Here is a 13,681-nt window from a genome sequence, read left to right as displayed (position 1 = left end):
TTAAAAACTCTTTTAAATAATATGTGCTGTCAGCTTAAAAGCTCTTCCAAGTCAGGAAAATAATGTCCATTTTCAATAAGAGTAACTTTGTTAACTGAGACTTCAAAATAAATTTCCCTCTAATATATATGTGCCCATTTCATGAAAGGAAAAAAATCACAAAACTTAATAGCAAACTGTGTTAGTATTTGAAAAAAACATAACCCCTTTCAAACACTGCTGATATCATACAGATTGCTACAATCTCAATGAAGATTAAGATGAATATAAGTAATAAAATTGTTAGATATACATGAAGTATACTGTACAGGCAGTGAGTTGTTTAATGTTAATAAACTAATGTAGACAGGTACTTAGTGCGGGTATATTTTTCACTTGGTTAAAAAACTTACAGTCTAACAACTGAAATTTATCAGGGAATTTAGAAGTAATGGAATTCTTGTAACTGAAACATATTTGAAGTACTGGTTTTCTTTTTTTTAATGCAGGTAAATAAACCAGAACGTCTCTTGAAATATTTGGTAGAAGTAAATAGATTTTCAGTTACTAGAATATTTATGTCCCCCTGCTTCTAAAAATATTTATCACACAATAAGGGAAGATTTTAGACATGACTGTGTGTCAGGATGTTGTTAGGTAAACTCCAAAGCTTTAAACATAAAAGGACATACTCTTAAAAGATAATTTCTTAGTGCAAGCAAAATAAGACTAACTAATTTTGTCTACAATGACATGTATTATTCCTGGAACAGGAGCATGAGGGAATTCCTTTAGGGAGCAATAATGAGGCAGTTTTTCACATTCTCTCTCTTTGATATACAGTAAATCAATATATATTTTTCTTTGTTAGTTCATATTTTATGTAAAAAGATAATATTTTAATTAGAATCATTCATTAATTAAGTCAGTAATATTTAAAGAATATAGACACTGATAAAATTAAAGAAAGTGGTTAAACATAGCTTGTGAGGACATCAAAACACATAGTGTTAATTACCAACATCAAATAAGGACATATGCAATTCTAACTATGATTGTCAGGAGTGCCTCAGTGGTAAGATGGTTGAGAAGGCAAGTACAGATATGGAGACAAAAAGGTACATCAGGAGAAACAGCATCGGAGCCACACCGTGTCAAAGTCATGGTAAATATTGTGTATAGGGGACAATATGCACATTGTGCATTCTTTTTTAAATGTATGCCTTAAAGAATATTTCAGTCAAAAATATACTAGATAATTGATTAACAGCACGGGCTGGCGCTGTGGCGCTGCGGGTTAATGCCTTGGCCTGAAGCACTGGCATCCCATATGGGCGAGACCCGGCTACTCCACTTCCAATCCAGCTCTCTGCTATGGCCTGGGAAAGCAGTAGAAGATGGCCCAAGTCCTTGGGCCCCTGCACCCACGTGGGAAGACCCGGAGGAAGCTTCTGGTTCCTGGTTTTGGATCGGTGCAGCTCCAGCCATTGCGGCCATCTGGGGAGTGAACCATTGGATGGAAGACCTCTCTCTCTGTCTCTACCTCTCTCTATAACTCTGTCTTTCAAATAAATGAAAATAAATCTTAAAAAAAAAGATTAACGGCAGATTTTTTGAGAAACAGATTTATTTGAGGAAGTCATAGTTAAGTCAAGATGGAAGGGGAGAAAGTAAAGCAGAGAGACAAAGAGAGACATATCCCTTCCACTAATTGTCTCTATAAATGACCACAAAACTCCTGGGGTCAGAAGCTGGAAGCCAGGAACTCAATCAAGGTCTCCCATGCAAATGGCAGGAACCCAATCTGGGTCATCAGCCCACTACCTCCCTGGGTCTACATTACCAAGCAGCTGGAGTCAGGATCAAAGCCAAGTGTCAAATCCAGACACTCTGGTATGGAACACAAGTGTCCTAATCTGTCCTTAACTGCTGGCCTAATGCCTGCCCCCCTGATAGCACACTTTTTAACAGGTTTTACAACAACAGTCATGGAGGATATTAGAATCATCTGAATGCACCCTTCCATCCAACTAATGCTTTGACACTTAACAGCCTGTGAGATAGTATTAAAACGTTAGGCTTTTAGGATTAAGTGATGATGGTGAAACCCTCATAATTGAGACTAGTAAACTCATGAATAGATGTTATACAGTTAACTCGGCCATTCCCCCCTCATTCCTTCTTCTGCCATGTGAGGTCAAGGTATGAGTGTGGGCGCATCCCAGACACAGCACCTGTAAGTGTTAATATCCAGCTTCTCAACCAGCAGAAATGTGAGTAATAAATCTCACCATTTAAATCCTGAGAAATTCATTCTCAGGTATTCTGTGGTAGTACCATAACTGAACTAAAAGTAAATATGTATGTTTCGTAGAGGGAAAGGTCAAGAACATTGGCCAGTGGAGGATTGGGAATCACTTATAGGGAATATAAACGGAGCCTGATTAAAGAATGTTTATTTTTCTCAGTTCATGTGAAACCAGATGACAGTTTTCAAAACCATTTCAGAAAATTTAGAAACCCATACTTGCTACAAGTCTCCCCTCTGTTCTTTCTCAAAGGGAAAATTTTATTACAGTTCTTTTTCCCCTGTAGCACAATTATATTTAATCTGAGAATGTATGTATTACTTAATTTTTGAGTCTGGTGGCCTTCAGATTGAGATGAGTCAATACACATATGCATACACATCATAATATTCTAAACAAAACTATGTCAACAAGGAAACATGGGGCAAAGTAGGTTAAGTCTCCACCTGTACCACCAGAATCCCAAATGGGCACAGATTCATGACTTGACTGCTCCTCTTCTGATCCAGTCCTTTCTATATGATGTAGGAGAGCAGTGGAAGATGACCCAAAGGCAAGGGCCCCTGCAGCCGTACGGGAAACCCCGAGGAAGCTCAGGGCTTCAGATCAGCTCAGCTATAGTTGTTGTGGCCATTTAGGGAATGAACCAGCAGAGGGGAATTAGAGTCAGGAGCTAGAATCAGGAATTTAACTCAGGTACTCCCAGGTATTGCTGGGGTTAACAAAACTCATGCTTAGCCTATATTTTTTTAAGAAGTTGGCAAATGAAATTCTTAGGGATGATTTTGATAAACTTGATATTTATCAAATCGTGACATAGGAGAGGAAATTGCATAAAAAGTTTATCTAAATATAACATGAATTTTTAAATCAGATATTTTCTAAAAATTTAATTTCATTACTGCATAAAAATTATTCTTCATTTACTTCTCATAAATTCCTTCTTCACATTCTTACTATTTTTGTTTAAGTGGCTGGATACTTTTAAAGACAGTCACATCATGGTGTGTGTATGTTAGAACCATATACAGAAAATTTTGTCTATTAAATTGGACTGTGAAAAATGTGATCTACACCCAACTATGAAGTTTATCTATGTTGGGCTTAATATTTGGATTCACGCTTACATGTAACAAGTTACAACTAATCCATTGTAATTCCTTCTGAAAATGTATCGTTATTTTCATTTTGGTATCAAGAAAATTCAGAGGCATTTAAAGTGATATGTTCCTTAATATAAATAAATCAATGTCTTCAAGAAGAGTTCATCTTTAAATGTACATAGTCACTTACCACAATGCACTTCAATGAAGTTAAATTGGAAAAATTACTTCAGGATAGAAACACCGAAGAAGCAGCATTTCACCCTCGCTGGGTTCTGTTTAAAGTACAGCATCGCCATGAATGTCTTCAACAGTCATGATATGTTTACTGTTACAGGGAATGGAAAACTAACACCAGCTAATATCCACCAATACATACAGAATAGAGCTTTCTCCAAGCATATCAAACACATAAAAAGAAATAAAACCATACAGAATAAAAATATTGATAATGAAAATAGGAATAAAATATGAGCTTTCCCAAAATGAACATTTTATATAATGCAATTTGCACTAGGTTATAGAGACCTAGTCATTGATAAGTAAAATAGTTTCTTAACATAACACTGCTTCTTAGATGAAATCAAAATATTTTTTAAAAATGATACATATATATATATATATATATATAATCACAAATAAATACACTCACAAAACCCACCAGGTAAAGTGGTTTACTTTTACTTATTCAAGGTATGTTTTTTTTTTTTTGGTTTTATTTATTTATTTTGGTATAGAAGCTTGTCTTGAGTAACCCTCTTTTGTTTCATATTTTAATGATAACTATGACAGAAGAAGACAAACTGAGAAAGAAATAAGTACCAGTAATTATTTTCTTTTCTTGACATACGTCATAGCCACTCATTCTGAAATGCCTATCAGATTTCTACAACTTTAGGGTGATATTTGAACATACTCAGAAGGAAAAAAAAAGGCATCAGTGGAAAATAGTAATGGATCGTATAATATATTAATGTAAAAATTATAATAAACACAAACTGGAAGTAAATTTCTGCTTAAGAAAAAGATAAATCAGAATAGGTTGTTTATATTACCAAATACATCAAAAAATTCAGATTTTTGAAATCAGAAATCAATGTTCACATGAACACACAAAAAGATACATTTTAAAAGGAAGCTTGGAGAAAGCTTTCAATTGCAGATTGTACAAAAAGTCAACAACAGAATCCGTACCACATAATGATGCCACAATAACTATAACGTAAAGTTTCTAGCATATTCCAAGACTAATACTTTTGGAGCTACCTGGGCTTTGGTAGCACAATGGTAACAGCCATTGGGAAACATTTCCCTCTTAAGAAATTAAGAGAAGCCCCCTAACACATTGCTGCTTAGACATTTCCTCCTCCTAATATGGTAGTTGAGTATTCTTAGGTTCTGCCTTGGACAAATTCCTAGGACACAGCCTAATCAGCTAAAAAAAATAAAAATAAAAATGAAACAGAGAATCGGCACTGCGGTTCAATAAGCTAATCCTCCACCTTGCGGCGCCGGCACACCGGGTTCTAGTCCCGGTCGGGGCGCCGGAGTCTGTCCCAGTTGCCCCTCTTCCAGGCCAGCTCTCTGCTGTGGCCTGGGAAGACAGTGGAGGATGGCCCAAGTGCTTGGGCCCTGCACCCGCATGGGAGACCAGGAGAAGCACCTGGCTCCTGCCTTCGGATCAGCGTGGTGCGCTGGCCGCAGTGACCATTGGAGGGTGAACCAACAGCAAAAAGGAACACCTTTCTCTCTGTCTCTCTCTCTCTCACTGTCCACTCTGCCTGTCAAATAAATAAATAAATAAATAAAAATGAAACAGAGAAATGCCTGTGTATCAGTCTTGTTGCAAATCGCATTTTGCAAAACCTCATTTATACCTTTATTAAACCAATGGTTAAGAATGTTATAGTGGGGCCGGCATTGTGTCACAGTGATTGAAGATGCTGTCTGTGACTGGCATCTTATATCAGCACCAGTTCTGAACCTGGATACTCCACTTCCCATCCAGCTCCCTGCTAATGCACCTGATAAAGCAGCAAACGATGGCACAACTGTGTGGACTCCTGCACGTATGTGTGAGACCTAGAGGAAGATCCTGGCTCCTGGCTTTCGTCTGGTCCAGCCTGGGCCATTGCGTCCATTTGGAGAGTGAACCAGTGGATCGAAGATTTCTCTTTGTCTCTCTGTCTCTGTCTCTCTGTCCATAAAGTAAAGTTAAATTATGTTATTTCAAAAACTAAGAGAGAGAGAGAGAGAGAGAGAGAGAGAGAGAGAGAGAGAAAGAGGGAGGAAGGACAGAAGGGAAGGAAGAAGGGGATATCATTATATTCTTAGAATGTGTCTATGAACTATATTGAATCTGTTAAAAACTAATTAGAAATTTTTTAAAAATTAAAAAATACACAATTAAATAAAAATAAAAAACATTTTGGTTTAATCAAAATAAAATTAAAATGTTACTTGTATTTAGCATTGATTATTGGGTTTTAAATATATCATTGCTTTCCATATCATTAAAACAGAATTGATTTTCAAAAACAAAAAATAATAATGTGAATGCCCTTTCCCACAGTTTCCAGTAAGAGATTCCTCATTTCTGCCAAGACCTAACCCAAATGGCTGTTGTGGTCCATATTTCTACCAACACAAGCTTTGGGTTTGCTCTATAGAGCTCCTCTTCTTCTGAGTTCCCATCAGAATTGCCCTTAATGCTCCATTCATGGTGATGCCAACTATTTCCAGCATTTACTTCAAAACCGATCCAAACTCTATGCTATACTGATTCCAAAGACACTTCTGTAATTTCCAGGTATTTATCATAGGAACAGTCAACTTCTCTGGTACCAATTCTGATAACATTTTTTGCTCCTTTAACAAAATGTCATAGCCTTGCTAATTTATAATTTCTCTCTCACAGTTCTGGAGGCTAGGAAGACCAATATTAAGTTACCAGCATCTGTTGAGTGTCTTCTTGCTGCATACTAAAGGACAAACGCAAAAATGCAAAAGGGAGGAATGCTGTCTTCACTTGGCTGAACAGAAGAGTAAGCTAGCTGAACACTGCATAAAACCCAGCTTATAAGGATCTTTCTATTATTAGATGGCAGGAACCTTCAAGTCTAATATCATCTTAAAGGTCTCACCTATTAATATTGTCATATTGGCAATGTCTGAATTTTGGAAGAACACATTCAATTTACAGCATCCTACAAAAGAAAATCCTGGATCAGAGCATCAGTGTTTCAATATTCCTAATTTATCTGTTACCACTCACATACCATGTCAAGTTAAGATCATTTGGAGAATTCTTCTGAAGACTACCCTACCCTAAAATGAAAGATTTAAAAAAGTTTACCCTGAATCAATGTTAACAGCTACTGCTGTGGAGAAATATGTGAATCATGGAAGTTTATCCAAATGTTGACTTTTCTCTGATGCACATGAACTATCTAGACCCACATATTGATTGAGGATGTAGTCTGAATCTCAAGAATATCTCACTGGGATGAAAAATCACACTTTAGTATGTGTGTAAACCTTACAGAAGAGCTGTGGATTGAACTTAAACATTTAAGGCATTTTCCTCCTTCTCTTGGGCTATAGTAAATATAGATAGAACTTAATCTTGAAATTGTGAATCTTGGTGAAAGGGGAAGGAGGTATTTCTTCAAAAAAGAAATTCAGTGAGTCATTCTCAAAGTTCCAGGCAAATAGAACATCTAGCAGAGCATTTTAAGCATGAGAATAATGAAAATTAAAAAAAAAACTATGATATGCATATGAATATATTAAAATAGCAATCAAAACTAATTAAAAAGAGGGAGCCTGAGTTGTGGTGCAGCAGGTTATTTCACCTCTTGGGATGCCTGCATCTCATACCTCAGTGCCTCATTTTGAGTCCTGCCCCCACTTCAGAGCCAGATTCCTGATAATGAACATCCGGAGAGGCAACAGATGATGGCTCAAATATCTGGGTCCCTGCCACCCATGTGGGAGCTCTGGATGGAGTTTCTGGCTCCCGACTACCCTGTTCCAGAAAGAGATTTTTGTGGGCACTTGGGGAGTAAACCAGCAGATGGAAGATATCCATTTCTATCTTTCTCCTTCTCTTTCTCTGTTTCTCTGCCTTTCAAATAAATAAGAATAAATAAACTTTTAAAACATAATATAAAAAAGGAAGAGAGAAAGAATTCAAATTGTGTATGTGATAACCTAACTTGAGAAGAAAGTTTCGCTATGAAGCTTAATCTATGGAATTACTCAATTTGACAAATGGAGTAAGTAAAATGAACACTTCAAGATAAATTCATAAGTCAGCATAATGGAATGAGAAAGAAAACTTGGGACATGAAAAAACAAATATAAGAACAATGAAGCCTTAAAAGAAGTAATAAATTATCAACAGCACAGAACATAATAGATGTGCTTCCAAAAAAAAAAAAAAAACTGATGTACAGGAACGTTTTAAAAATAATCACAGCAAAACAGAGAAGGTACTGTAATACGTTGAGCAAAGAGAACTCAATGTAATGTTAATAGGCCCCTGTGGAGTACTAAAAAAATAAAAATTAATAATATTCAGAAGCAGTGCTGTGGCACAGCGGGTTGAATCCCCGATCCTGCAGTGCCAGCATCTGATATGGGCGCTGGTTGGAGACCTAGCTGCTCCACTTCCAATCCAGCTCTCTGCTAATGTGCCAGGGAAAGCAGCAAGGAAGGCCCAAGTCCTTGAGCCCCTGCACCCGCATGGGAGACCCGGAAGAAGCTCCTAGCACCTGGCTTCGGATTTGCTCAGTTCTGGCCATTGTGGCCATTTGGGGAGTGAACCAGTGGATGGAAGACCTTGCTCTCTCTCAATCTCTACCTCCCTCTGTAACTTTGTCTTTCAAATAAATAAAATAAATATTTCAGAAAAATTCAAAGATTTGTTGGAAAAACCTCTTTGATTCTAAATAAGACAAAAAGAATTGTACTGGGCCTTTTGAGAAAAAAAAGGTAGAAGAAAGATCACACTGTCACTGATTTCCATGTCTCTTTTCTAATATTGTAGTGAGATTTTAAAAGTAGTATTCCCAGGCCACACAGCATTGTGGTGAAGCTCGTAAAGCCACCATCAGCAGTGCCGGCTTCCCATATGGGTGCTAGTTCAAATTTCAGCTGCTCCACTTCCAATCTAGCTCTCTACTAATGGCCCGGGGAAAGCAGTGGAAGATGGCCCAAGTATGTGTCGCCCAAGTATTGTTGGATGAATTGTTTACCTCGAAAATTGAAGAGACTTAACCCTGTAAATGTAGTTAATCAATAAAAATATTCACAGGATGGCTAATGACAAATCATTTCTACCAAAATCAGTGATTTTCTAGTATTACATTAAGATTGGAAGATGATGCTCCATGGGTCTATGACATTACTGTGTATCTTGCATTCTGTGGCAATAACTATTTTTCTTCAGATTGTATTTTAAAGTATGTTCATGCAACAAATATCTTTGGAAAATTGAGATAGTGTCTCCCTGTAGAGGACAGGCTGTATTTTTTACTGTCTAGTACAGTAAATAAAACATCTTCCTCTAGACAATGATAAAAATTCACAGTTCACTTAAATATGAAGTTTCTCAGCTGCAGTACAAACACACTACATGCTCACCTTCCTGTTCTCTGCACTTGAACCCTTATGACTTGGCATAAAGGGCACCTGACACAATCATGGAGCTCGACAACTACAACTTGTGACATTGTAAGACACAGAGTCTTTTCTCTCTGTTCTAAGACTCTTGATATTCTACCAAGATTCATGAAGTTGTAATAAGGTAATTCGTTACCCTGCAAGTAATATAAATTATCAGAATTTTCACAGCTCTTACCATAATAAAATGGTCATGTAAAAGAAATTGTATAGGGTCGTTTTTGTGGTGCAGCAGGTTAAACCACTGCTTGTGATACCAGTATCCATATTGGAATGTTGGTTTGAGTCATGGTTGCTCCACTTCTGATCTAGCTTCCTACTAATGAACCTGGGCAGAGGTAGATGAGCCAAATAGTGAGGTCTCTGACATCTATATAGGATGCCAGGATGGAGTTCCTAGATCCTGGCTTCAACATCACCCAGACCTGGCTGTTGTGGACATTTGGAGAGTGAACCAGCAGAGAGAAGATCTCTCTCTCTTTTTCTTCCTCTCTCTCTGTTTCCCTCTCCCTCTTGCTCTTGCTCTCTCTCTCTTTTACTCTCAACTCTCTTTCTTTCTGATACTTCCTCTCTGATGCTCTGCCTTTCAAATAAATAAATAATTAAATCTTTTTTTAAAAAAAAGAAACTGTAAATTTAACACATTTTTAATGGAAACAACTCCTCTATATGGAATGTAATATGCTGTAAAGGAAGCCTTGAGAGATGGTAAAACAACTAAATTCTTCAATGAGATGTTTGAGCAACTGGATGGCTAGTGCTGCTGATGATACAGTACTGGGATATCTAGTATAAACACCTGTAAAAGTAGGTGTTGCTAAATATGCCTTTGTTTTATAATTCCTATTAAAACATTTATCCTAACACACAGGCAATTCAACTTTTCTACATGACTATAAAATGCAAAGTGTTTTTAGTTTCAAAAATTCTTTTGCTTCTTTTCTACTCTCCTTTTTATCCTGAGCATAATATTAATAAACATAGTACATTTACAGTTTGTTATATTTGAAAATAAAAAGATTGAAGTTAAAATTTTGAAAATTCCTCCATTACAAATTTTTGTTTAGTTCTAGCTTCAATTTCCTTGAATTTTTACCTTTGTCAAGCAAATATCTGTGAATAAGGGAAAAATGATAAACAGGGTTTTATATATATATATATATATATATATATATATATATATACCCTTCTCTTTAAGAGCTAGCAGTCTTGCTATTTATGAAAGTGGCCAACTTTCTACTTTAGGATTTTTCCTCCTCCATTAATATTAATAAGTGAGAAGAATAACTTCCACTTAGAAATTCCAAGAGTGATATGAAACATAATATCTCCACAGTGCAGAGTGAAGCAGGGCTCTAGGCAACTTGGCTAATCTTGAGCATGTCATAATTCATTTTATATGGAAGTGAGAAGAGTTTTGAAATGTATAATCTTTGTTTCAAAAAGACATCATTCATTATTTAGTCTTTCTCATGTGCTCTGCCTTTTATTTTTCTTGATGTATGTACAAGGACTTTCATTCTCTATTGCAACATTCCAAATACAAGAAAGGTTATCATTACTTAAGGGTGGTCTACCGGTTAGTAGCATCCAAGTGCTGATGTTCCATTTTTCCTTTCCACAAAGCTCCTGCCCCCTGCATGTCAAGGTGTCCGACCCTTAGTCGGTTAGTCAAGTGTCCTGTTTGGCTCTGTGTATGTATATCCTAAAAATCTCAAATCCCAGTGGAATTTCTTGGGCTTTTTGCACTGCAAGCACAAAAAAGAAGACCAAATGGCCTTTTCATCTAAAAAAGTAGATTGCTCAATCTTCCTAATTGTTAGTTCAACTCTCTTACTGGCCTCTTAATCTTGGCCTGGTATGGTGCTATGCAGCCTTCTTTGTATACCTTGCTGTCTAGTTTTGCGTCAGAAGTTTCAGCTCTTATCTATCTTAAAACTAATCCACTTTTTGCATCATATCCACAGGTGTTTCTTCTGCTTACATTCTTCATTATTCTAGTTCTATTGTAGTGGTAGAAACTCTATGCTCCACATTCATATTTTTTAAATATCTATTTATTTATTTGAAAGACAGAGTTACACACACACACACACACACTAAGAGAGTAAGAGAGAGAGAGAGAGAGAAGAGACAGATCTTCCATTCACTGGTTCACTCCCCAAATGGTTGCAATGACCAGCGCTGGGACAGGCTGAAGCCAGGAGCTAGGAGCTTCTTGGGGGTTTCCCACATGGATACAGAGGCCCAGGGTCTTGGGTCATCTGCTGCTTTCCTAGGTACAGTAGTAGGAAGCTAGATTGGAAGTAGAGCAGCTGGGACTTGAACTGGCACCCATATGACACTGTAGAGAGCAACTTAATCCTAGTACGGCCCCTATGCTCTGCTTTCTACAGGTTCTTTTTAAGTAAAAGATACTATGTTTACATGAAGGTTAGTAATACATGACTATGCCTTAGTTCTTATGTGTGTCATGTCAACTGCCAGTTCTGCTTGTTCTCTTGAAACCAGGGGTTTTTCCGTGTTAGTAAGCATGAAAGAATATCTTATTTATCTGCTATTTGATAAAAACATGTATATCCAAAATCATATCTAAGAAAGCCATCAGTGTTACTGTTTAAACAGGATTTACTCTGCTTTGAAGACTTATCAAATGGCAATCATGCTGTTTGGTAATATGAGCTGATTATTATTTTTGTAAAAATTTCCCCTACTCTGATTTACCTAAATTTTTACATTTAAAACTTTTATTCTTAAGTTTCAGCTAGTGGAAAGACTTAATTCATAAATAAAACATAGATTTTATACATTTCAAATTCCATTGCACACATGCTCCTGAAACTTTATTTGCCCTGATGCACAGAGAATCTAATTCAGTAGTGAAAGATTCTTAGAGATGAGTTCAGCTAGCTTTGTAAACAGATATCTTGGATAAGAGTTTTAGTGAGAATCTAGGGAGATAAGTTTCAAAAATATTTCCATTCTATCTTCAGGACAGAAGGGACTTGACAGACTGTTTTGATCATGTTTTATATTAAAATTTTGATCATTCATTGCCAGTTAATGATTTTTTTCCTATTTATTCCATAGCATTTTTTACCTTTCTCAATTTAAGTGTTTCAGTTCTTGGACAGACTTTGTTTCCAAAAAATAGAATAATTACTGTAACATGAGCATCTCAAATTAATATTGTAGATTTAGCCAGAGAATAGAATACCTCAGACACAGAATCTTGTGGCTGTTCAATGTAAGCATATTTTCATTAAAGGGATAGTGAACAATAATTATAGTTCAAATGGTATCTAAGTTCCCATAAGACTTTATTCAATATTTTCTTATTGAAAGGGCTTCATAACCATTAATTTCAAGCATTGGCTAGTTATTTAAGCTTATATCTCCTGAAAAGACATACCTGACTCATAAATGATAGAGAACTGAATTAAAACATTCAGAAAACTTAATTGTAGCTTAGACAGCACCTTTCTTAGCTCCTCTAATAATGACTCTGTCCTTTGTTCTAGGCCCTGTCTAGTGCACTTGGGCCTCATTCCTTTGTAATCATAACCTCTACTCTATCTCCAATGGCTCTACTCCCAACCTGTGTGTACTGATGGTCCTCTTCCCCACTTAATGCTGTATAATTGTTCAGACCTGGTTAATGCCACTCTTAGGATCATTGGTTACTATCCTCATCCTGTCTTTTATGACCTTGTCTAAATATGATCAGAGGCGGTGAACTTGGATGGCTTCCATAGCCTTGGCAACTCAATATGAGAGCCTAGGGTGGTTACTAGCGCCATAAACTAGAGTGTCAATTTTTTGAGTCAACAACAGGAGTAACTGTGCACTTGCTCCTCATGTAGGATCTCTGTCCTTAATGTGCTGTACATTGTGATTTAATGCTATAACTAGTACTCAAATAGTATGTTTCACTTTGTGTTTCTATGTGGGTGCAAACTGTTGAAATCTTTACTTAATATATACTAAATTGATCTTCTGTATATAAAAAGAATTGAAAATGAATCTTGTTGTGAATGGAAGGGGAGAGGGAGCGGGAGAGGGGAGGGTTGCGAGTGGGAGGGAAGTTATGGGAAGGGGAAGCCATTGTAATCCATAAGCTGTACATTGGAAATTTATATTCATTAAATAAAAGTTAAAAAAAATCAGAAAGAAACTAAAAACATTTTATATGGTTATGCTTAAGTTTACTGGTTAAACAAACTACACCATGTTAGATATTTAAGAGGTGTTTTCAAATACATGATTCTTAAAATTTATAGAAGGCATTGGACCTTCTGGTAAATGTTTTCTTAAGTTGTTATCTAATGGTTGAAACGGTTAGCTAAGTATTCATGTAATATTACTATTGTCAGCAAGCGATCTAGGACTTGCTCCCTCATTTCTCTATTCTAAGCCCAACTTGTTCTTTCATTTCTCTACTCTCTTCAAGGTAGGAAACTAATTCTATTATGAAGGAATCTGTAGGACGCACAATTTATTTTTTTTTAACTTTTATTTAATGAATATAAATTTCCAAAGTACAGCTTATGGGTTACGATGGCTTCCCCCCTCCCGTAACTTCCCTCCCGCCCGCAACCCTCCCCT

This window comes from Lepus europaeus, chromosome 11 (assembly GCF_033115175.1).
Source record: "Lepus europaeus isolate LE1 chromosome 11, mLepTim1.pri, whole genome shotgun sequence".
NCBI lineage: Eukaryota > Metazoa > Chordata > Mammalia > Lagomorpha > Leporidae > Lepus > Lepus europaeus.
Note: the sequence above shows the minus strand (reverse complement) of the source record.